The 27,334-nt window shown below is 38.6% G+C and overlaps 1 long non-coding RNA gene across 2 annotated transcripts in view; it reads right to left on the minus strand.

The window, feature by feature from the left end:
• Positions 1 to 27,334, minus strand: part of LOC147823988 (uncharacterized) — a 96,139-nt gene that overhangs the window by 40,902 nt on the left and 27,903 nt on the right. The window contains exon 5 of one of the 2 annotated variants that reach the window (XR_015443055.1): positions 9,701 to 27,000. The exons of the other annotated variant lie outside the window; for it this stretch is intronic. This is a non-coding gene — a long non-coding RNA (uncharacterized LOC147823988). Of the gene's footprint in view, positions 1 to 9,700; positions 27,001 to 27,334 lie in introns of those variants that run through there. 2 annotated transcript variants of the gene reach the window in all.

Consider the following 27,334-nt stretch of genomic DNA (forward strand, 5'->3'; position numbering starts at 1 on the left):
CTTTTCTCTCATTGCGGAGACAAAATATGCGACTCCCAAAGTTAAAAAGGGAAAGGTTTATTTGGCTTACAGTTGGTACAGGTGTCAGGCCATAATCAGCTGGCTCCAAGGCAGGGATAGCAACAGGCATCACAGATGAGAAACAACATGGCATGCACAGGGTACCAAAGACAAAAGGCACCTTCACAGCATTTTTCTGCCCCTCTTATCTTATTCAGACTAGGGTGGGTAGCACTCACACCCTTCATCCTAGTGCCCTTGGGCCTAGCCCCACCGTGAATCAACCACACACTCTAGATTCAGCCACCTCCAAAATAGCCTCTGACAACACGAGGCTTTGGCAGAACATCTAGACACAAACCTAACACAGAATTACACTAAATGATATAAATTCTAATAATCTCCATAGATGGGAAAATGACAAATTTCAGCACCTATTCATGGTAAAGCAAATAGCAAAAGCAACAACAACAGTAAAAATCTCTCAGAAAAGATAACAGAAGGGAATTTCCCTGACTTTTCAATGATTAAACCCTTAATGCTAAAACACTGAACATTTTTAAGCCAAGATATATTAAAAGGCAAAAGTGTAGAATATCACATTTAATCCACACTGTCATAACCTTAAGATACAGCCTCAAAAAACAGACCTATCAGAAAGAAATATAACTAATTTTCAGATATGATCATATATGTAGAAGAGTCTAAGAAATCTACAAAAAGACACTGTAATTACTATGTGAATTTAGCAAAGTCACAATATGCAATATACTAAAATCAATATACTAAAATCAATTCAATTTTCATACTCTTGCCAGAAATGATTAGAAATTGAAACTTTAAAGAATATCAAATGCAATGTGAACTATCTGGCATAAATTTAACACTATATGTCCAAGGCCTGTAACTAAAAACTATAACATATTGCTATGAGAAAGCATAGAAAATCCAAATGTATGGAGAGAGATTCCACGTTCATGGATGAAAAGATCCAATTGTGTCAATTGGTCAGTTCTCTCTAGATCAATCTATAGATTCATGCAAATTAATCAGACTTCTCACACCACTTTTGGAGAAATTTATAAGGAAATGCAATGATCTAGATTAACTAAAATAATTTTGAAGAAAAACAAAGTTGAATGACACAAGTTAGGCTTACTCTGAAGCTACAGTAGTACAGGCAGTAAGTTTGTTAAGAATAAAGGTATTCCTCAATAGAATAGACTAGAAAGCTGAGAACTATACCCACACAAACATGGTCAATTGATTTTTGGCACAATTACCAAGGAAATCCAACAGGGGAACCAGCAGTCTTGTTAATAAATGAGCAGGGAAAATTGAATATGCTTATGAAAAATACATTTAAAATATTCTTGGCCTCAAACCAGAATCAACGTTAACTCACAATCCATTACTCACTGGAAGGTAAGTACTTATTCTATGTATTTTAGAATAAAACACATAGAAAAGCTATAATGATCTTACGTTAGGCAAAGATTTCTTAGATTTACAGAAAAGAAAATTCCCCCAAAGAAAAAAGTGATAAATTGTATTTCATTAAACTCTTGTACTTTAAAAATACCAATATTCCCATAAAAAAGTAAAGTAAGACTGGGGGAAAATGTTAGCAAACAGTACCTGATAAAGGAATCTATCCAGAATATATAAAGAACCCATATAATGCAATAAAAAATGAGCAAAGCTGTGAATAACTTTCACAAAAGAAGATATAAAAATCAAATAAACATGTAAAAACATGCTCAACATCAGTAGTCACTTGGGAAATGCAAATTAAAACCACAGTGAGATACAATTACATACCTATTAAGATGGATCTTTTTTTAAATGCCAAGTTCTGCCAAAAATGGGAAGCAACTGAAATCCCCATAAATTGCTGACAAGGACCCAAAATGCTACAGACACTGGAGAACAGTAACAGTTTCTTATTCCATTTCTAGGTGTTACTTAAATAAAATGAAACATTTACTCAACAAAGACTAGTATACAAATGTTCAGAGAAAATCTATTCATATTTTAAAACTGGAAACAACCAAAAAGTCCCTTTCCTAGGGAGGAGAAAAGCGTATTGCCCTACATTCTTACAATAGAATACTACACAGCAGTAAAAAAGGAATGATCCACTCACACGTTAAGCAATATGGAGAAATCAAAAGCATTATGCCAAAGGAAAGAAGCCACAAAAGAATATACAAATAGCATGATTCCATTTATATGAAATTCTAGAGCTGGGGATTTAACTCAGTGGTGCCGCTGCCTGCCTTACAAGTGTTTGATCCCCAGTACCAAAAAAGAAAGAAATTCTAGAAAACAAAGAGGCTGGAGGAATGACTTGAGAAGTGGGAGAGAACATTGTGAAATACTGTATCTATTCTGTATCATGATTGAGCGTATGCCAAAATTCATCCAATTATAAGATTAAAAATTAGAAACTTTGTATATAAATTTTGCTTTAATAAAGCTGAGTTTTGCAAAGAGTGATTAGCGGATAAGCTTTCTGAGTCTTTGCCATTAAACCACGTTTTATTTTCAAGTGATGATTAATCTGGAATTTTAGGTCAAATCACTTTCTCTCTTCTGAATATTGAAAGCATTATCTTTTAAAATCTGAGTGTTCCTTACAAAACCTCAAACAACAGTCTCTTTCTTTTAAGGTGAATTTTTCCTCTTTCTTTAATTTTTTATGATAATTATATTAACAAACCCATACTGAGCACTTGCAGCATTCCAAGTCCGGGTCTACACAACCTATTCCCTGGGCCTTGGAATTTCTCAGTGATAAATCCAGCTATGATGTCTTTTTCATTACTGTTCTGAGAACTCTGAGAACTGTTTCAATATAAAGACTACTATCCTTTGGGGAAGGTTTCTTCTATTGTTTCCTGGACATGTTTTCTCTGTCTCAGCATATCCTCTGTTTTCCACTACTTATACGCCCAATAATAGTGATTAGAGCTCTCAGGGGATTGAACCTTCATTTCTCTTATCTTTTATCTTATCATCTCTTCTCTTTCCAGTCCTCTTATGGCTTCTCTTATTTTGTGGATCACGTTTTTAAACTCTGAAATGTTTTGTGTTTTCTGAGTGATCCTTTTCCCTAAGCTAACTTTCTTATTCCTTGAATGTAACATCTTCCTGAATGTCACTGAATACGCTTTGAGAATATATGTTTTTATCCTGTTTTTATGTTACTCTCTGTAGTCTATCACACACACACACACACACACACACACACACACACACACACACACACACTGATTCTTGGTTATCTAGTCACATATGACGGAATCCAGGGTAAACTTCTCCATAGCTAGCTCAACAAGCAAGGTCTCCTTTATCCCATTCTTGAGCAGAGTTTCTCACTGGAATTCTTTGACAGGCAGGAAATGCCAGGGGAATTTGAATGACAGGCTTTGCATTGGGAGAGGTAGATGATGGAATGAGATGGAGGTAGCATGGGGAGGAAAACACACCTACTGAAATGATGAAACCAGTCTGCCCTGTGCATTACTGTGCAAAGGGGAAGACTTAGCATTTCCCAGATAATATCTTCCATTTGTTTGTTCATGTTTTTGCTATAAGACTCCCTTCACCTCTCCTCTAGAAATAAATTCCAGCAACTGAGCTCAGCATACAGAAGTAGGAAACGGATTCTGGTGACAACTGATAACCTTATGCTGTGCACCAACCTCCACTTCATCCACTGGCATCTAGACCAACCGCACTCTTCTGTCCTCTGGCTTGGGGGCCATCTGGTCCCCAATTCGCATGTACCTCTTGCTGCATAGTCAGCTAAGAGGCCAGTCATTAATTATGTCTTCTTTATGCATACTCCCAGATGAATGGGATTTAGCTCACACATAGATCAGAACATGGATTCAGAACATTTTTTCAACCTAGTTGAAGACCTGCTCTCTGGTCTCTTTATATTCTATTTTCTGTAAGTTATCTTCACTTTTCATTTGTCTGTTGATGTTGTTCATTCAATATGTGTACATCTATCTGTTCATCACCACTGGATCTAAGAAAGTGTGCAAACAGGGCTGGGGAATTACCTCAGTGGTGCTGCCACCTGCTTCACAAGCTCAGAAAAAATGGAAAGAAAGAAAGAATGAAAGAAAGAATGAAAGAAAGAAAGAAAGAAAGAGAACAACTTTGCATTCCACTCTTAAAGTCCTCTTCACTTTCATCTTTTGCCCAGCAAAAATGCTGTTGCTGATAAAAGCCACCACCACACCCCCACAAAGGTCACTATGATGAAATAATCTTTCAATGTACTATGACCATTTAAAAAACATTAACAGTATTTGTAAGTTCTTTGTAAGTTCTATACATTTGTCGCATAAATCAAGATTAACTTTATAATAAAGATAAATTATGCAATCAGTTTTTCTATATCCTTATTTATATAGTTCTTAATTTGTCAAAAACTGAATGGTTCCTTTAAACCTTTCACTGTAATTTTATTTTTACAATAACAACTTTAAAAATTGCTTTGTATATTGAATTGCTGTTATTTGGGACATAAAAGTGCTTCCCACTCTACTTAATAATAAAGTGACTCTTTTATCAAGGTAAGATAACTATAGTCTGTTAAATTTTTATCTTACATTTTACTTTCTCTGATACTAATATTACCAGAGCAATTTTCTTTGGGTTTATGTATTCACAGCATTTCCATGCCTATCTCTTCATTCTTATCTTTTCTGACAATTGTCTGTAGTTGTTCCTCCTAAGCAGTAAAAATTTCTATTTCAATTTATTTTTTGATCCATGAATGAGTTAAATCCCATTCATCCACTTTTCAAATGTGTACTGAGTAACGACAATGTGTTAGATATGATATTCAGAGATGAAACAAATACATTCTAAATCTTTATTATTTATTCTTTTCGTCTTATTTTCTTTATTTAGATATATAATCTATTTTGGTTTTTAGTTTATTCTACAAGTTGTTTCCACTGGATTTAAAAGTGGAGAAAAACAATTCAAAATTCATTCACTATGGAAGGAAAAGTTCTTAGCAAATTAAAACAAAAAGAAATTGTTCTTAACTTGACAAATAATACTGATGCAAAAGCATGCCTGTAGGAAAATGAACTCATTAGAAATAGAATAGATATTTCTTAACTTGATAAATATTGATTTTAAAATATGATTGTAATAAATATGAACTTGATAAAACTGTTTTCCCTTTGAGATTAGCAATGAAAAAAGGATGCCCAATTTTGTCACTTCTACTCAACATTTTACTGGAGGTTCTAGCCAGTGTAATGAAACAGGAAAAATAAATGAAAGACTCATAGATTAGAAAAAAATTACCATTACTTACACAGATATGATTGTGTACAAAGGAGGCTCAAAAGAATCTGTAAACATTAGAATCAATAAAAGAGATGGCATTGGTGCTAATTTATGTATAAAGTATATAAAAATATCTAAAACTCAATTTTACTTCTATGCACAAGCTAAAACCAACCCAAAAATAAAATGTTAAAAATTATTAACAGTTCAGCCTCAAAGTAAAAGAAATATCTCAAGGTAAATCTACAGAAAACCATCAAAGGCCTGTACACTGAAAACTAATACAACATATTATTGAAAGAAACTAAAGAAAACCTAAATAAATGAAATATTTTATTTGAAAAAAACAACCATCTTCCTAAGTTATTATATTCCTCTATAAAACTGCTACAATTTCAATCAAAATGCAAGAAGGATATGTGTATTTGTGTGTGTGTCTGTAAAAATTTACATGATGAATCTTACATTTTTAAGAAAATTCAAAGGACTTAGAACAGACAAGAAAATTGTAAAGACACATAAATCAGAAATCCTTATACTGTCCAGTATAAAGTCTTTGTAACAGCTATAATAGGTCAGTGTGATTTTAGTGCAAGAAGTGCACTAAAGAAGTGCACTTCTTTAGACCAAGAAGTGCAATGAAAAAGTCCAGAACCAAACCCCATTGAATATTCAGAGGAGGAAAACATTATCCTGACTATCTCATATCTTGTACAAAATTACAAATGGACTGCAGCTCTAAATTGAAAATTATAAACAATAAAACTTTAAGAGACCAAGATTTTATAAATGTAGAATGTGCATAGGTTCTTAAACAAGGGAAAAAAAGAGAATAAAATGGTCAACTACATTATGGTAGAAGAAATACACACATATATATCTACACATGCCTATATACACACACACTCCAACGAAGGTCTCTTACCAAAATATGTGTATGGAATTCTTACTACTTAATAAGAAAAGAATTTTTAAAATAGGAAAAATTGGGGCAAAGATATGAACAGATAATTCACAAAAGATTTCGAGATGACAAACAACCACAAGAAAAGGTGTGTAGCACTAGTTAGGGAAATATAAAATAAAATATTATTGAGGACCTGTAAATAAAAGTACTCTGCCATGAACTAAGCTAAAATAGACAGTTCCACCACTCATAGCCCAGAGGAAGGGGCTTCAGGGCTGCTGTTCCACCACTCACAGCCTACAGGAAGAGATTTTCTGGCCACCTTTCCATGGCTCCCAGCCCAGAGGAAGGGACTGCTGGGCTGCCATTCCATCACTCCCAGACCAGAGGAAGGGACTTCCATGCCACGATTCCACCACTCCCAGTGCAGAGGAGGTGAGCTGTGTGGGCACCAACAGAAACAACCCCCCGCATCCCCATCAAAATGTCAAAATGAGAAGACACATAAACAAGTCCCAAAACCAGACTTCCAGATCACCAACAGCAACCCCAAAGGGAAAGGAGATGGAACACTCTGATACTCAACCACCTGGACTCCTGGAACTGGCAATAAAAGAGGATCTGGAAAAAATGAAATCAGAAATAATTTCTCAGATAACAGCAGAGATTGTGCCCATAGCGCAAGATATGAATAATCAATCTAGGGAGGACATAGATAAAAAAAATAGAGGAGCTGAGGAACATGATGGAATCCCAACATAGGAAACAAATGGAATCCATAAAATGAATACAAACAGATTTCTAGGAGATTAAAATCTCCATTGAAAGGCTACACAGCAGAATGAGCAAATGTGAGGACAGAATTTCAGATATAGAAGATAAGATTGCAATTAATGACCAGGAAAAGAAAAACTGCTTCAAAATTATAAGGGACCATGAGAAATCAATCCAGCAGCTGCTAGACAATCCAAAGAAGAATAACATAAGACTGATTGGAGTCAATGAAGAAACAGGAGAGAATGCAGATGACATAAAAAAAAAAAACTGTTCACAGAAGTAATGGCAGAAAACTTCCCAGGCAGGGGGAAAGAACTTGACATACAGATAAGTGAGGCATATAGGATTCCAAGTAGCCTTGATCAAAAAAAAAAAAAATCTACACATAGGCATGTAATTGTTAAGATTCCAGAAACCCAACAGAAGAACAAAGTTCTACAAGCAGTTACAGAAGAGAAATAAATCACATACAAAGGAAAGCCCATCACAATCACAGCAGACTTCTCAACACAAACCCTCGAGGCAAGAAGAGGTTGGAGTGATGTATTCCAAGCCCTAAAGGAAAACAGCCTCCAACCCAGATTAATGTACCCTGCAAAGCTATCTTTCAAAATTGATGGAGAAATAAGATACTTTCATGACAAAGAGCACCTTAGGAACTTCATGAATATCCAAAAAATTTCAGATAATATCCTAGGAACAGACAATGAGGATCACAACCCCAGGAAGCACAGCAGAATGAATCCATCAGGTGTGACAAGAAATTAAACGTAAAGGAGGAGAATACAACAAAAAGAAAAAGTCATGACAATGATAAGTCAATACATATCAGTTACAACCATCACTGTAAATGGTCTCAATTCACCAATCAAAAGAAATAGATTGGCAGAATGGATCAAGAAGCAAAATCCAACAATATGCTGCATACAAGAAACACAATTCAAAAAGAAACTCATAGATTGAAAGTTAAAGGGTGGAAAACAATACTGCATGTGACAGGAACCCCTAAAAAAGCAGGCGTAGCTATCCTCTTTGCAGATCAAGTGGATTTCAAACCAATACTGATTAAGAGAGACAAAGAAGAACACTACATCCTTGTAAAGGGAACAATCCAACAGGAAGAGATGACAATCATCAATATCTATGCACCAAACACTAGTGCACCCAACTATATAAAACAAATACTAACGGACATGAAAAGTCATATATGTACTAATACAATAATAGTGGGGGACCTCAATACCCCATTGTCACAAATAGATAGATCAACTAGACAAAAAATAAGTAATGAAATACAGAACTCAATCGAACTCTTGAAGAAGTGAACTTAACAGATGTTTCAAGGGTGTTCCACCCCACAAAATCAGAATGCACACTCTTTTCAGCTGCACACAGGTCATTCCCCAAAATAGACCACATACTCGCACATAGAACATGTTTAAATAAGTGCAAAGGAATTGAAGTTATCCCCTGTATATTATCAGACCATAGTGTGATGAAATTGGAGATCAATAGCAAAAGAAACTGCAAAAATTACATAAACACATGGAAATTGAACAATACACTTCTGAATAACCAGTGGGTCACAGAGGAAATTAAAGAAGAAATCAGACAGTTCCTTCAATTAAATGACAATACAACATATCAGAATCTATGGGACACAATGAAAGCAGTCTTATGAGGGAAATTCATAGCACTGAATACTCATATTAGTAAAACAGAGCAACCCCAATTAAACAACCTGATGCTGAACCTCAAGCTTCTAGAAAAAGAAAAGCAGGACAAACTCAAAGCTCATACAAGGGAGGAAATTATAAAGATCAGAGCAGAAATCAATTCAATACACACTAAGAGAATGATACAAAAAATCAATGAAGCTAAGAGTTGGTTCTTCGAAAGAATCGACAAAATTGACAAACCCTTAGCCAGCCTTATCAGGAAAAGGAAAGAAAAGGCTCAAATCCATGAATTAGGAATGAAAAGGGTGAAATTACAACAGACCCAGCAGAAATTCAGAGGATCATCAATACCTACTTCAAGAATTTATACACCAATAAGATGGAAAACACAGAAGAAATGGACATATTTCTAGATATATATGAATTACTAAAGTTGAACAAAGAAGACCTAAAAATGCTAAACAACCCAATATCAATTGATGAAATTGAAAATGTAATTAAAAACTCACCAACTAAGAAAAGCCCAGGTCCTGATGGCTTCGCTGCTGAATTCTGCAAGACATTTAGAGAGGAATTGCTGCCACTACTGCTTAAACTCTTCAATGAAATTGAAAGGGAAGCAATATCCCCAAATTCAGTCCTGGAAGCATCACCTTAATCCCCAAAGCAGAGAAAGACCCAATCAAAAAGAGAATTATAGGCCAATCTCACTAATGGACATAGATGGAAAAGTCCTTAATAAGATACTGGCAAATAGAATGCAGAAGATCATCAAGAAGATCATACACCTTGACCAAGTGAGATTCACTCCAGGGATGCAGGGGTGGTTCAACTTACGCAAATCAATCAATGTAATACACTATGTCAATAGAGCGAAGCACAAAAGCCATATGATCATCTCAATAGATGCAGAAAAGGCATTTGACAAAATCTGACATGCATTTATGATAAAAACCCTACAAAAAATTGGAATAGATGGTCTCTACCTCTATCTGATAAAAGCCATCCATGAAAAACCAAAAGCCAATATCATACTAAATGGTCAAAAACTGAAATCCTTCACACTAAAACCAGGAACAAGACAAGGATGTCCACTATCACCACTCTTGTTCAATGTAGTTTTGGAAACATTAGCCACAGCAATTAGACAAGAGAAAGAAATAAAAGGAATAAAGATAGGAAATGAAGAAGCCAAATTGTCATTATTTGCAGATGACATGATACTGTATATAGCAGACCCCAAGAATGCTACCAAAACTCTTCTAGACTTAATAACCAAATTCAGTAGAGTAGCTGGATATAAGGTCAACACACAAAAATCAATAGCTTTCCTCTACATGAACAACAGACTGACCGAGACAGAAATAGGGCAAATAATTCCTTTCACAACAGCATCCAAAAAACTGAAATACCTAGGAATCAACATAATGATAGAAATCAAAGACCTCTTCTCTGAAAACTATAGCACTCTGAAAAGAGAGATTGAAAATGATATCTGAAAATGGAAAGATATCCCCTGCTCTTGGGTAGGAAGGATCAATATAATGAAAATGGCTATACTTCCAAAACTGCTATATAGATTCACTGCAATCCCAATTGAAATCCCACCAGCATACTTCACGGACCTTGAGAAAACAATCCAAAAATTCATTTGGAACAAGGAGAGACCCAGAATAGCAAAAGCAATTCTAGGTAACAGGGACATGGCAGGTGGTATCACAATCCCCAACCTGCAACTATACTACAAAGCTACTATGATAAAAACAGCATGATACTGGCAAAGAAACAGACCTGATGATCAGTGGAACAGAGTAGAAGAGGAAGAAACAACTCCAGACACACTCAGTCATCTCATCTTCTATAAAGGAGCCAAACACCCTCACTGGAGGAAAGATAGCCTCTTTAATAAATGGTGCTCAAAAAATTGGGTTTTAACTTGCCAAAGATTAAAACTAGACCTATATCTCTCACCATGCACTAAACTAAAATTGAAATGGATTAAAGATCTAAATATTAAAACAGAAACAGTGAACTGCCTGGAACAGAGATTAGGTAGAACTCTTGAAGACATTGGTGTAGAAAAAGATTTTATGAACAAAATCTCAGTTGCCCATGAACTAGCACAAACAATCAACAAGTGGGATCTCTTCTTATTAAAAAGCTTCTGCACAGCAAGAGAAACCACCAGCAGTGTGAAGAGACAACCCAATGTGAGAAAAAACCTTCACTTGTTGTTCCTCAGACAAAGGTCTACTATCTAGAATCTATAAAGAATTTTAAAAACTCAGACCTCCTAAATTTAAAGACCCAATCCCAAAATGGGAATCTGAAATGAACAGACATTTCTCAGACAAAGAAGTAGAAATAGCAAATAAATATATTAAAAAATGTTCAACATCACTGGTCATTCAAGAGATGCAAATGAAACAAAGCTGAGATTCCACCTCACTCCAGAAAGAATGGCTGCTGTTATGAAATCAACCAATAACAAATGCTGGTGGGGCTGTGGGGAAAGAGAAACGCTGCCCCGCTGCTGGTGGGATTATAGACTGGTGCAACCACTGTAGAAATCAGTATGGAGACACACTGGAAGTCCCATTTGACCCAGCTATTCCCCTGCTGGGTATCTTCCCCCAAAGAATTAAAAGAATTATACCACAGCGATATATGTGTACCCATGTTCTTATCAGCACAATTTGTAATAGCTAAAACTTGGAAGCAGCCCAATTGCCCCTCAACTGGAGACTGGATAAAGAAAATGCGGTCTTTTTATAAAATGGAGTACTACTCAGCCATAAAAAATGAGAAATTAGACATTTGTAGCTAAATGGATGCACATTGAGGCCATACTCTTAAGTGAAATGAATAGGACACACAGGTGTAAATGCCAAATAGTTTCTCTAGTGTGAGAAACTGAAAGTTTAAACAAGGACTAAAAGGTATAATAGATAATGTGAAATAGGAAGAAAAGGGGCAAAGGGGAGGGGGAAGGGATGGGTAGGGGAAAGGAAAGAAGGGAATGGAATTAATATGAGAAAATGAAAAAATGGAAACAATGTCTTTGTAAATAGGGAGGGATGGAGTGGTTGAAGGGAAGGCAGGGGAAGGGGGGAAAAATAAGAACCAAGAGAGATTATGTAAAGGTGCACATTTCCAGTGATGAAAGTCATTATATTGTATACCTAAATTGTACCAATAAAATAAAATTTTAAAGAATAGCTAAAATGGAAAAGATAAAAAACAGCAACATATGTAAAACAACTGGAGTTTTCATGCATTACTCTTGGTGGTGCGAGTTGCTACACTTTGGAAGACTATTGGGCAGTATCAACAAAGTGAGAACCTTTGTGTATCACTGACCTGGTAAATTCCACTCCTGGATACATGCTCAACCAAAATGCACACATATTTTAAACAGAAAATTTGTGCAAGAATATGTTACTGGTGCCATTCATGTTAATCAAAAGCTGGAAACTCCTCAAAGGCCACCAATCCAGTGGTAAAATAGATAAGTACATTGTGATGCATTCACACAGTGGAATATCTGGAAGTAATGACACTGGAAACCATCCTGAAAAGAGTTGAAGGAGAGAAGCCAGAAGAAAGAATACACACTACATGGCTCACTGCATGGTAACCAAAAATCAGGACAGTGATTCCCCTTGGGCAGCAATAACTGGTAAGAAGTTAGACTTCAACTCTAGGCTCTAGTCCTGTTCTTCATATTGGTTTCTGTGCTGGTAGGCAGCTGGCATCAGTTTGTGCAAACTCTGAGCTAAGCACACAGCACTTTTCTGAAGGTATGTTAAACTGGTCTATACATAATAAATAAAAGACAAAGTCACTCACCTTTGTTTTTATAGTTGTTGATAGTATCCACAGATTATGACATGCAGATCACCCTTGTAAATGAGAATATTAATATTGTTCTCCTCGCCATCCTTAGATTTAATAATACAATCAGTAATACAATATTTCAGCCCAAACTATTATTGTAGTTTTAGCAACTGTTAAATTATTTTGTTTTGCACACTATTTCACATTTTGTTTTATAGACATACTTATTCCAATATTTAAATATTTAATTGGACTTAAATATTTAATTGGGTTTTGATTCTTATTCAAGTTTTCCTCTAGCTCATATTCTCTATTTCTGAAATACAGACTTTGATTCACCTCTCATTTAACTGGGAAACATTTTCTGAGATATTCTTGAAAGGATAATCCCTCCATGAGTTTTGTCATATCTGATATGATTAGTCTTTCTTCTATTACCTTAGGTAATACTTTTATTTCTGATTATTGATTAGGTTTTATTTTTTATCTTTAGTTTGTGGGCCTGGTTTTGTTTGCTCTTTTTAAAATAATTAGTGATATGGAAATTAAATATCTTATTATTAAATCCACATTGTTGGGCTGAAATTTTAGCAATGTTTGAATTTATTTTTCTCTATCACCATTGAATATGCACAATATCTCTCCACTCACTCATACATAACTGATAAATTCAATGTATTTTCCTTCATCCCATCCTCTATATATCTCCCAATTTTAGTTAATATAAATGGAACTTAAATATTTCTACTAAATAACATTTTCTCCTTGGCCACAAACTCCATAGTCATATTTAATACAATTACCCTGAATAAATGTTTCCTTTCTAGTGCTTTGTACCATTTCATTTACACTACATATTTTTGAGTTCTTTATTATTTATATGCCCTTCATTCAGCTGGAGCAATTCCTTGAGTATTTTTTTAATGAAGGGCACATGGGTGGTATACTTTCTAAGCACTTTCATATTTCAAAATCTGCAAGGTTGTCTTGGGAATGATAGTTTGAAAAAATGTAGAGCTGTTTTCAATTAAAAATAACCTTTTATTATTACAAAGGCAGTAGAAATGCACACAGTAGAAAATTACAAAACACAGATAAATAAAAGAAAACAAAATCATTATATTTCTACTAGAGATTACCACTTTAAAAATCCTGTGCTATATTTTCTCTATTTCTTAGACACAGATGCATATGTACTTTTATTAATGTAAAAATGTACTATACATACCATTCTTTAGCATGCTTTTATTCAATAAATGTCCCCCTCTCCATACCACTAAGTCATAATGTCATGTAATGCCTAAATTGTACTCAAATTTCCCCAAATGTCCTTTAAAGATGGTTTACCTCAAATAGGTACAATCCAAGTGGTCATTCCTTTAAATTATTTCTATTCTAAAACAGGACTTTCCCCATGATGATGGTTGTGAGACAGACTGGGACAAATGCTCCATCTTCTGCAAATGTCTGTTTACCTCCTTCTGTATCCTTGCAGGATTAATATCCCTTATCTGACATATTTGGGACCAGAAATTTTCCAGATTTTTGATTTTTTGAATTTTGAAATATGTGCATCTATCTAATGAGATGTCTTCAAGATGGAACTCAAGTCTAAACACAAAATTCACTTATGATGGATAATTGATAATGGGAAATAGGAAGAAAAGGTCCAAAGGGGTAGGGGAAATGGGAGGAGTAGGGGAAAGGAAAGAAGGGAAAGGAAAAATTATGAGAAAAGGAAAAAATGGAAACACAATCTTTGTAGTAGGGAGGGGTGGAGGGGGTGAAGGGAGGACAGGAAATGGGGAAAAAATAAGAACCAAGATGCATCATGTAAAGGTACAAGTACCCAGTGATAAATGTAAATGTATTGTATACCTAAAAGGTACCAATAAAAGAATCTAAGGGAAAAAATTTCACTTATGTTTCTTATACATCATACTTTTAATGGATCTGCATTTGACTACAACCTGTCACGTGAGGTCAGGTGTGGAATTTTCAATCTGTGACATAATGCCAGCACTCAAAATGTTTTGGATTTTGGAACATTTTTTATTTGAAATTTAACATTAAGGATGTTCTCCCTGTATTGAGGAACAATCATCCATCTCAAAATCTTCCTAAACATTTGTGTCTAGGCTCCTTTCATTTAGTGGTGCAGAAGGAAATTCCAATAAAACCTTGATTTGTGCCCCTGCTTCCCAATTTATTTCAAAATTTTTTTAAAAAGTCACAAGGACACTCTCCACAGGACTCTGTTCATTAATTATGACTGGCACAGAGGTTATCAGTGAGTTTTCATTTAAAAGCTAAAGTTTTGATAGAGCTCAGACTTTTTATTAATTATTATTTTGGTCTGCTGTGCTATTTCCTTCTGACATTTCTAGCATATGTGATTGGAATCTCCTGGGCTCACCTCCTGAACTTGGCACTTGACTGTTGTCCCAGTCATTTTTCATCTCTTCATTCCTTTCATCAGGGTTCTAAGAAACCACCTTCTAACTCATGAGTTTGGGAATAAATATGAGAATGGAGTTCTCGGTCTTGGGGCACTGCCCAGACCACAGGTGTCCTCAAGCCCAATCAGTCTTCCCTGAGTCCTTCCCTTGGCCAAGCTCTGTTCTAGATGTGCTACCGGGATCACCTCCATGAATCATCGCACATCAAGAAGCCCTTTAGATCCAGGTTTTTACACATCAGCCTCCTGTGGCTGAGAAGAGGTGGAGGAAGGGGAGGGGTAAATGTAGATGGGAAAAGGAAGCTACCAGCTGCTGGCTCTGTCATTTCCATTGTTCATGATGATCCCTACTTTCCCACCAGCTCAAGAGGGTAGTTGCCATCCCACTGCATTTCAGTGCCCCATGGTGGCAGGTATATACCCTGTACTATGAAGCTGTGTGATGGGGAGAAATACCAATAGGATTCACTCACTTGATTGAGATTCTAGAGGTGGGAAAGGCTAGCCTGGATCACCTTCACTCCCTTCTTACTGACCAGCAGCATGGATGGAGGGATTCTGGTGGGGCTTTGGAGAGATGCTGTGCAAACAGGCATACTGATCCCTTCAGATAGTAAGCCCCATGGCTGGTGTTATCTGCATTGCTGTCTGAATGGGTTGGCGAACTAAGCCTTAGAACCCTCTCCAGGCACAAGTGCACACCAAAACCCAGAAACTGACTGGTGCTATTGTTACATTTAGTCTGCAATCTGTGTATTCATTCACTTAAGCACTTATTATGCAGTTATTAAGTACCTCGTTAAATACTTACTACTTTTTTCAGTCAGTATTTCAAACCCATGTACCTAACAGGGGCCAGGCAGTGAAGGGTCGGTGCTGGTGTAAGGAAATATGAAGCTATGAGACCACTGTACAGTGAAGTGTAAATTATCTTTAAAAAAAAAAAAGGATAGTGCCACTTGTGGTAACTGATGACTGCTCTGCAGAAATGCTAGCCGGGTCTGGCTATCTCTTCCTTTCCCAAAGAAGACAGATTTTTAGTTTAATATGAAACCTCTGCTTCAAATGTAGGCAGCCTGTGCCATTAATAACAATAATTATTATACACACAAACACATATAAGGATCAGAATTTGTTTGCTGATTAAAATTGAGCTGTAGAGCACCAATTTGCACCCTCTAATGTTCAAGGAAGCAGGGATCAGACACCATGATACATGGTGCGACTCTACTCTCACAAGTAATTTGAATGCAAAGTGGAAAAGAATGTCAAAAGAAGAAATGATAGCATGTCATGGGAAATGGTTCCTCAGTCTGCTGGTAACAAATTTTGCACACAACCAAGGTACAGTAGTACCCATCTGCAGGTGAAGACATGGAAGCAGGAACCCAACCAATGACCAGCAAAATGCAGCAAACAAGCCCTTGCAAGCCAACATGCTCCCCAGGTGGGCAGTTCAGGGCTCCAGGAATAGAAAACTCTGTCCATACACAAGTGGATGCTCTGAGAAAGGAAAGAAGCCCCACTTAGGGCACTTGGCATGCTTCTGGTGTCCCTTGGATTGCAAGTGGCCCCTGTAAGATGGAGCAAAGTCCCTGACTCTCTGGTATAAGATATGGCCACAGCAAGAGAGTTAGTGGCAGTGAAAGTGCTTTGTCAGCTGAGCAGATGAAATGAGCATCCTATGGCCAGCTCACCCACACAGTTCCCCTTGGAAACCCAGCTTTGGCAACACAACATGTGAGACTTTATGACTTTTTCAGAATGACATTGATATGGGACAGCTACATTCTTTCCCAAGGTCAAAAAAAAAGTAGCCTTTTCCAAATAAAGAGCAAAAGGGTTTTTATTGTTTTCTTATACTCCATTCTTCTTAATTTCTGATATTCTTTTAGGTGACTGCCAAGTCCAAGTGGAAACAGCTCTTCTGATGTCATAACTATTGACTTTGATCTGATCCTCATCAGATGGTCCGAAGAACTTCAGGGCAGAAACACTTTAGTAACAAGTTTTAAAGTAGATATGAGCCTTGACTTTTAAAAAAGCAAACACTTTACCAATAAGTTGGTCTCAAGAGTTGAAAATGAGCTTTTCCCCAAAAGTAAATACTTGTCACACACACTTAAAGTGACATTTTCAGTAATGTTCCCTTTTTCCTTAGGGTGAGCATGAATTTCGTACCTGGAAGGAAATTCATTGCTGCTATGCTCTTTAAGCAAGTAGCTGACCATGGCCTTGGTTTTCCATGGATAACCCTACACAGACTCTTTGTTGTCACTACTCCAGGCCTATGAATTTAGCAGGGCTCCAAGTCAGTGGGAGCAATGCCACAGCATCCACTGCCCAGGGTTATCACATGACTTATCCATTAGCAACCGAGCCACCTCCCACATGGAAAGGGCCACTGTTATACCAAGGAAACACATGTTAAACTTTATTGCCCCAGACCATCCAAGTAAATGGCCAACTTATCAAAAAATATGTAAGCAACAATAAATAGTGCAGTGTTTTTCTACCAAGATAGTAGAGACTTTTACTCGGAGTCCCCATGTCATAAAAGACAAAGGATTAGTTAGTCATAGATGGACCAGCTGTGATAGCAGCTACCCCTACTCCAGGGACAACAAAGTGATTGGAGAGTCACAGACACAGTGCCTGGATCCCAAATATGTTAGAGGACCTTCTTTATTCTCCCTGCCATTCATCTCTGGGCCAGATCCAAAACTGAAACCCTGAAACCTACTTTGCAACAATATCTATGATTTCTTTTGTTTCTTTCTTTCTCTTTCTTTCTTTCTTTTCTTTCTTTCTTCCTTCATTCCTTCTTTCTTTCCTCTCTCTCTTTCTCTCTCTCATAAATCAATTAATTGAAGTATAGAGTGTATCTAGTTTTCTCAAAGATGTCCATGCCACTCATGAACTCTCAACCAGTTAACAAAATGGAAGATCACCCCATGAGCCACATTCCTGGGACCTTCCTGGGAGCTAGAAATTACCTGCTCTGCATTGCACATCTCCTACTGGTTTTCGGTTGTCTGTTGGGCTCAGATATAGCCCAATAGTAATGCCGTTAGTCCCATCATAACAGATGCTGACACAGTAATTAGCATGCACTGAGCACTTCATCTGGGCTAAGCTCTGTACTAGGCACTTACTCACCATATGGTCTAATCCTTACAATCCCATAAAGAAGATAGATCTAGCTGCATCCTATTGATAAGGACAGTGAGCCTCAGAGATGTTAACTGTCTTATTCAAGGTAAGCAGAGCTAGCACTGTTTTCCCCCACCATCTGCCAAAACGTGATACATCCCAAGCCACATCTTTGTTTTCAAAAACAAGTTTGGGTCCCAAGTAGTCACAAATCACTGCTATTGATGGCAAAAGTTTGTGTAAGAGAGTAGTAAAAGTAACTTCCTTCTCTTTCCCTGAATATTGGGGAGCAAGTTTGCAAAAATGAGTGCATCCTAAAGACTACAGCATTTTTATCCTGCCATCATATGCATGCTTCTTAAAATGCCCTATTTATTCACCAACCTATTGCTGCATGTTTTATAAATATAAAATTAAAATATAACATATATATATGTGTGTGTGTGTGTGTGTGTGTGTGTGTGTGTGTATATATATATATATATATATATATATATATTTAAAATGAGGAGAGTCAGGTCCATGGATTGTTCTGGCATGTTTGCAGAATGCAGGTCTGTGCTCAGACCCTTGTTGACATGCATACCTGAGGCCTAGCAACGCTTCATTCACAGCTGCTGAGCTCCCAGAGCACAGGACCCCAGGTACCAACAGCTGGAAAGAACCAGCCAGTGCTTAGCAGGATTTTCTCCATTTCTCTGTTTCCTGTCCCTGCCTCCTCCTCCTCCCTGAATGAGGCACCCTCCAGGGTGAATGTTTAAGGCTGATGCATTCTACCCAACGTGCCCCCCAGCTCAGAAATGGACACTGTGGTTTGAAAGATCGGGGGAAATAAACAGAGGGCTGAACTGAATGACTCCTGGCATGAGTCAACATGGATGTTCTATCCTTCCTTCCGTTCTGAGCACAAAGGGTGCTTAAAACTTTAATGAATTGAACTCTATGAGTAAGGGATGTTAATCATTTTAATTACCCAGCAGCTTGAAATCAGATATAACAGTCCAATAATGTATCTTTAAACGAATACAACCCTGCCCTATAAAAAATCCCTTCCAAACCCATTCTAATAATTTCTATTTATCTTTTCTGACGTTAACTGTTATCCAGCCCAGCCGGCCAACAGACAGCCTTCCCCTCACATTTGGTTTAAATGCAACACCGTCTAGTTTTTCAATATCATTAGCGTCCCCCTGGTGGGCAGAGAGCAAGGCAGTGGCACCGGTCACACTTCACTGCTTTATCTCAGATGACAAAGAGAGATGATATGCTTCAACCCAGGCCAGCCTGGTAGAGGGGAAGGTGGCCGCAGAGAACTCCCCCTGCTGCCTAGCATCACCAAAGGGCCGCTGCGTGTGACTTGCTAACAGCATGAAGGGGCAGACAAATAGATTTTCCTCTATATTTATAACCAGCATCATTCTTCCTTTCAGGGTGTTCAGTGCAGGTAGCTGTTTTATATGAAATGAACAATCTTTATAGACGTACCAGAGCCATAACAAGCCTGATTTTCAGCGAAGCTGAGGTATATAACTCTTACCGAATTGTCAGGCTACTTGCTCAACAAATCAAGCCTAACTTATGATGTTTGCAGTGTAATTTTTATTCCTGTTTGACTAGCCAACTACCCAGTGGTAATAGGATGTTAGGAAAGGGCAGTGGCGATGTTTGTGCAGTCTGTGATTGATTGGCTAACTCGGCATTTTTCATTTATATCTCCAGATTTCAAATCAGTTAAGTTTAGGAAAAATGAAACAAAGTGGCAAGAAAAATGTTCGCAGATTGCAGACCGGCGCTCCCGCAGATCTGAGTTCAGCCCACATCTGCCGGGATTGTCTGGAAACATTAAGATATCTAAATGAAAATCAATACTATATGTGCCAGGCATTTACTACCAGGAACAAGCATCAAGAGACCTGAGCTAATCAGACTTCCAGCTTGTGTCTCCTCCATAGACTGAACCCCAGGGGTGTCCTAATTGCCCAGACTAATCATAGAAGAGTTAAATTTATAACCAAGAAAGACATCTTGTTTTTCTTACCAGTCATCATTTAGGAGCGGGAAGGCTCACCTGCGAGGTGGGTGTCAGATGTACAGTGGGAGCCCCCATTCAGGGAGAAAGGCTTCTCACCTGTCAGAGGATGGGGAAGATGAATTTACCATCAGCCATAAAACCACTGACGCTCTGGGTGGGAGAGATATCCATCGGCTCCCATACCAAATCCAGACCTGCTCATGTAAGCCTCACCACTTAGCCCCAGTGTTCTGGAATATGACAGCCCCCCCTACACACTTGGATCCCTTCCCCACCCCCACCTGCTTTTTTATTTTAAGGAAATAGCTCAGAAAAGCAAAGAGCATCGGTGATGCTAAAAATATATGTATCTGTTTTTCCCTGAGTTCCTCTCCAGGCTTTTGTCCCTTGGAGTCTCCAGAGGAGCTAATACCACTTGGCGACATGTATCTCCCTAATATACTGTATAAACAAGTCACCGATATTATTCACACTCCAACAAACTACAAAGTCACACAATAGCTATTGGACGAGCCTGCACTATACTGCTGAAAAACCATAATGTATCAGGGGATTGGATTCCTAATATTTGCATTCTAGATGCCAACTGTGAGCATATTTTGTACTATTTTCAACAAATTACACCAAAATATGCAAAATGTTTATAAGGCTCCATCTTCTATTTTTGGCTCCGGTATATTTGCAACTTAATAATCCTTCAGAGATTTGTTTGTCTCCTCAGGAGAAATAGGAAAGTGGGAAATGCAAAGGAAAAAAAAAAACCAAAAGAAAGAGAAAGGAAAAGAGAAAAGATGCTTCGTTCACGCAACAAGTCGAGTTTGGCAAGATTTTCCTAAAGAGTGGAGCCAACTGTCCTGTGGGACCGTCTTCAACAAGAAATTTAATAACATTATTTGGGTCCTTTGTGCCCTGCATTTCAGATGTATTTTTAATGCGTGTGTCTTAAAACAAAACAACCATTGTCAAATGCTGTATTCTCTTCTCATCAGTTTAAATGCTTTCTTACATAGCATGATGCGGGGATCATCACAAGAGTCATGATCAATGCAAGATTTTGCCTTGTGCTCTGTGGCTTCCCAGAGATGCTCACCCCTTCCCAGGGAAGGTTTGTCAGTTCTCTTCCCAGGACAAGTGGCGCTGGTCTCTCTGATGTGAACAGTGACAGCTTCCTGCCTCCTGTACCATCTCCATGGCCCTGATACTCACACAACTTCCTGCAAAGATACACCTGTCTTCTCGTCTTCCACCCTGCCACACCACAACCTCTGACCTCACTGTGTCTGTGTAGGGTTAGGGCTGACATGCTGAGCAGAATCCAGGATGAAGGACTTACAATTAGTCTGAGTTGGGCGGACAACAGTTTCCCAGCTGCTAGATTACAAGACCAAATCAACTCTTCAATCTAACTTATTTTTTGGCAAAGCTGTTAGACAGAAAACCCAAATTATTTTCTAATATTTTTTCTAAGAAAGTTAACCTAGGAATTGAGCCTCAGGCTCTTATTCTCTAACTGGACTAATCTTTCTTAACAAGAGTGAGGGAGGCATCAGTCAAAAGCATTACTTACCCAAGTGAAATAATATTTAATGAACATACCCATGCTGTTGGCCAGCCTGCACCTAAAGCAGGTGGAAGAAAGCACATTACCTCTTTAGCCTTTGTGTGCATAGTCAGCCTTCAAAATGTATCTGTAGATTGGAAATCCAATGCTATGTAAGAGTGCATCTGTGTGGAAATAGACTCAAGAAGAGGTAAACAAAAAAAAGAAATCACACCAATGGAGAGGACAAGACAGAAATGAGTTGGCCACCCAGGTGCTGGCCCAGAAGCTCTCTTAGAATTCAGTGCTGTTGCACACATACAGCGCTGAATGGAGGCAGCCAGTCTCTAATCTTCCTCAAGGACAAAGGCCAACAGTTCCATCTGGCACCTGGGCAGAAGGACTCCAGACTCATTCCTCAGCCAAAGGCTCATTAGAAAATCAGGCCTGATTATGCAAGGTGCAGCTCAAAATGCAGGCAGGTTAAGATTTCACAAACCCTACCTCCCACCTCCATGATCCTCCTGGAATTGACTCCGACGGCTGGGTTCTTACATGCACAGTGGCTGCTGTGAAATAGCCTGGGTGGTGAGAAAACTCCTGGGGTCTCAGTAAAGTGAAGCCTGCAGGAGACAGGGCCACCAGGACAAAGAAGTCACTTGAGCTGGAGGGAGCCCAAGCGACACTTGATGATGACAAATTTGTGCTGTGCACAGGTTTACCATGCACCAAGTGCTCTTCTCAGAGTTGTGTGAGTGTTAACTTGTTTAATCTCCATGATGAACCTATGAGGTGGGTCCCTTTATTGTCCCATAGGTGGTTCAGGTATTTGGCCACAGTCAGAGCTATTGGGAGACAAACCAGGGTCTCACCTGTGCAGTCAAGCATGGAGCTCATGCTGTGAGCCCTATGGCTCTACTGCTGAAGGAGGTGTCTGGGGACCTCAGGGATGAAGGTCACCCAGGAAGAGATGAAATCATAGAGAGGGGGCCTGAGACAGGTATAAGCCTATGAAAGCCAAACAGTAATAGTATAATGAATCCAAGCCCAATAAAAAGCTTTAAAATACTATCAAGCCAAAGCAGTGCTTCATTAAGTGCCTTTCCTAGAAGAAAAAGCCTCAAACAGAAATGCTATTAAAATTGTTACAAGACAAACCTTCGGGGACATTCAGCCATGAAACTCACTTGGACTTTGTCTCCCATTTAGACATGGGTGAAAGTGATTGTATTCAACTATCAGTGGCTTTGGCTTCATCTCTCCAACATGCAGACCTCTACAGTCCCACTTGTTATCTCTCGATTAGAAAACCAGAAGGGCAGCCCCTTCCGGAGCCTGTCCAGTCTCCTGGCCCTCTTCAAGGACCAGCTATGCCCCTAATCCACAATCATCAGTGAAACTGCATTTGTAAAGAGATCCTTATCTTGCCTCGGCTCTGCAGAAAAGGGGCAAGAAAGTCGGGGGGAAAGAGGAAATGCTCACCCTGTGATTGAGTTAGGAGGACGTGACTTGTTTAATCCTAATAAATCAGAGCATCGCCAGGAGGTAGAAGCAACAGGGGGATGGTGTGCAAGCCACGCTGCGCACTGACCCAAGGCAGAGCTCCTGCAGAAATGATGTCCTCCTCAGCACACTCCTGGAGAGATGGCCTGCATTGCTTCTGACAAATTAGAAGTACACTGAATGCAACCATTCCTCAGAAAATAGGCCTGATTTAGCAATGCGCAGGCTGCCATTATCTCGCTGCATAAAAAGACCATTTAAGTAGCAAAGGCTTTAGAATTCTGGCCCACTGGAGCCAGCATTTCTGAAAAATCACCCCCCGCACACCCACCTAAGTCAGTCTCTCCCCAAGGGAAAAGTCTCATTTACAGCTCAAAAGACAGAAGGTTGTAATCAAAGGAAAGATGTCATCTGCCTCTGGTCTTCATATGAGCTTTTCTGCCCTCCTGCAGTCCTCAGATCCTCACTTCACATCAGATGGCCAAACCAAGGTGGGCAGTGCCCAGGTGGACCACTGGCTCAGCTTCATCTCATCCAATATTCTTCACTTCTTGGGGACAACCAGAGCTCTCACCATCCACATTGAATACCAGAACAATTACAAAGCAAATCTGGTGACAACAATGCCCCAAAGATGAAACAATCCATTTGTACCAAGTGTTCACATTTGAAAACTTTGCACACAAAGATTACAACCTGTCATTATCTCCCCCGGAGATGCGCTACCTTCTTAAAAAGGATCTCTAATGAGATCTACAAATCTATGTCAAAGACAGCTTACTTTATTGTGTTTGTAAAGATAAAAATGTTTTAAATAGGTTATGGCTCCTGGGACTGATAGTCCCACCATGAGAGGAAGGTCATTTTGAAATGTTAATAAAAGTTTTCATAAAATATGACGGTGCTCAAAGAGTAATGTTTGGATGTAAAAAATCACTATAAAAGTATAATTTCTACCAGGGTACGCATGCAGTTTTTCTGAGTCAAGATATTTGCCCAATCCCTCACTGAACAGGGGTTGCGGTTTTCCAGCTGTTTGGACAGCCACACTGGGATTCGATCCTTATTAGTCAGAGTCGCAGTCAGCGGCCTCTCCCACTTAATATTACAAACTTTCCTGTGAAGCAGAGTCCTATGTATCCTGACTGTTATGCTAATGTGGCATTGGCTCAGTCTGCTGCAGGAAGAACTGTCCTCACACCAAAGAAAAGAGAGATAGGCTGGCTTGATAAAGAGAACAGGCAAGGGCACCCTGGGGCCTCAGCACCCATGGTTGGAGGTCCCCGCAATAGTCAGAGGGAACATGGAAAAATTGAAAACATTCACATGTTTCCTATCCAGTGAGTTCCTTCATGTTTGAAGTTAACCAGCCCAAAGGAAATACCTCAGATGCATTTTCTAGGCAATGAGATAACTAATGAGATCAATCCATTCTCTCTGTTTGCCAGATCATGTTGGCTCAAATCAACCTTGATGATTCTATTAGGGCACTCGGGACATGTGGAGACTCTGGGCGGGAACAAAACTCCCTACAGACACTGAAGGCAGAAGTTAAAGCAAAGCTAAGATATGTTAGAATCTAGGATCAAGGATTTGGGGAAGGAAGAGATATGTAAAATAATACTGTCTATAGAACCTTCAACCAGAGATTTCCATTGCAAACACTACCCAAGTTTTAGGTACCAATGCCTACTGCACATCCTTGCCCTGGACACCAGCGTACATATTTGTGTTAGTCAGCGTGGGTTACTATAGCAAAATTCCTGTAATATAATAAAGCAAAGGATTATTCAGCTCATGGTTTTGGAGATTTCAGTCCATGGTCAGTTGGCTATGTCACTTGTAGGCCTCTAGTGGGAATGCCAGATGGCAATGGCAAGGAACATGTGGAGAAGCAAACTCTTACCTTAAGGTGCCAGGCAGCAGAGAGAAAAAAGAAGAGATTGTGATCCCAAAGTTCCCTTCAAGACACAACCCCATGATGGAAGGACCTCGCCCTAGGCCCCACCTCCTAAGGTCTCACCACCTTCCAGTAGCACCACCTCCTGGAAACAAAGTTTTAAAACAAGGGAGACATTCAACATCCACACTACAGAAATACTCTAACCCTCCCTTTCCTCCCCAGCATTCCAAGGAATGTTCGCCCAGGACCCAGAAGACTGGCTGCTTTCCTCTCTCCTTTCACATCTATTGCGTGAGGTATAAACTCCAGGCTCTGAGCTCCTCAGGACTGTTAACCACAAAGCCCAACTCTCACAACTCAAAAATCTTTGCCACCTGTCTTAAAATCTATTACAAGAACTTAGAACTTTCCTTGCCCTTCGGTTCTGCTCTGGAAACCTTCTCTTAAAGCAAGGAGGCAAGAGATTCACAACTGAGCTGGAAGGAGGGCCAGCCAGCAGGGCATGAGGGAAAGGAGGAACACATGTGAAAATCAGGGCTGGAAATGCACCTTGGTCCATGTCTCAGAATTTTATGCCACGATCCTCTCCAACCCTGGTTGGGTACCACTGACCCCTTTCCACCACCATTTCATTCTCTCTGCTCAACATCTCCTCCCCAGAAAGGGGTTCTTGACAGGCCCATTGTTCTACACCATTCACCTTATTTTGCTTCACTTTTCTTCTTAGTGCCCACATCTCAGAGCTATTACAATATAGACTTACTTGTTTCTTAATTCTAATTCCATTCCCACCATTAGAACAAAAGCTCCATGAGAGATAGGATTTTGCCTTGTTCCCTGCCATTTCTTAGTACCTAGAACAACGCTGAACACATAGCAGTGGTTTAATACATATAGTCATTCCTCTATATCTACAAGGAACAGGATCTAGGACCCCCTCCCCATGGACACCAAAATCTACAGGTGTTCAAGTCCCTTATATAAAATGTCCATGTATTTGCATTTACTATATGTATTTCCTCCTATGTACTTTAAATCATCTCTAGATTACTTATAATATTTATAAAATGTAAATACTATGTGAATAGTTGTTATACTCTATTCTTCAGGGGATAATGACAAGATAAAAAAGACTATGTATGTTCAAAGCATGCAATTTTTTTTTATTTTCAGTATTTTGGGTTTGTGATTGGTTGAATCTATGAGTATACAACCTGAAGATATGGAGGGTGGGTGCCTCTGTGAATAAATAAATGAATGGTCTATGTGAATAAATAATGGATACTACCTAATTCTATGGCTTTCCCAAGGCTAGGAAGCTAATCAAAGCTATGGGCTAAATCAACTGTTGATCAGTTTCTTAAACTTTGGATCTATAATGTTCCCAAAAGGCTCCTGTGTTGAAGGCTTAGTCCCTAATGCAACAGTATTCAAAGGAAGATTTTGGGATTTGACTGATTCTGAGGATTTAGCACTGAAACTTCTGAACTATAAGCCAAAATGAACCTTTCTTCCTTATAAGTTTATTCTTTCAGGAATTTTGTCACAGCAATGGAAAGTGGACTAATACACTGCTCATTACCAGAAGGACACATCCTGTATCCTGTGTCTGGTAGGAAAAATCCAAACTCAAACTCAGAACCTACTTGCAAACATAACATTGTTTGGGACAGGGTACTATATGACTGATCAAAAGTTCAGTTGAGGCAACTTTTTGCTATATTCACTGTATAAAATTTCAGACTCACATTTGATGAGAAAAATAATTTAAGGAGGTATTGAAGAAGGTGGTTAATAGAGCTTGCGCAGAGCAACCAGATCCAAGCAGCGATGACAGGGTGTTTCATCCAAGGCTCGTAGCACATTTCTTAAAACTATTTCAGAAGGAACTGTAAAATGAGTGGGAGGTCAGAGATTAGAATCTAGGATTCTTTATTGATATGTTATGATCTGTGGCAGACAGAATAATGACCTTCAAAACATCTCCACCCTAAGCCTGGACATGTAAATACGTTATCTTACATGGCAGAAGGGACCTCACAAATGTGACTAAGGTTATGAATCCTTGAGAGGAGAACATGATCCTAGATTACACAGGTAGGCAAAAACTAATCATTTGAATTATTAAAGCAGGAAAACTTTTCCCATGTTTGATCAAAGAGAAAAAAGTGTCAGAAACAAGAAATTTTGTTGGCTTTGAAGGAGAAAGGAGGCCTGAAGCCA

Source organism: Heterocephalus glaber, unplaced genomic scaffold, assembly GCF_053883595.1.
Source record: "Heterocephalus glaber isolate CG9 unplaced genomic scaffold, H.glaber_assembly_v1.0 deba00001561, whole genome shotgun sequence".
Taxonomy (NCBI): Eukaryota; Metazoa; Chordata; class Mammalia; order Rodentia; family Bathyergidae; genus Heterocephalus; species Heterocephalus glaber.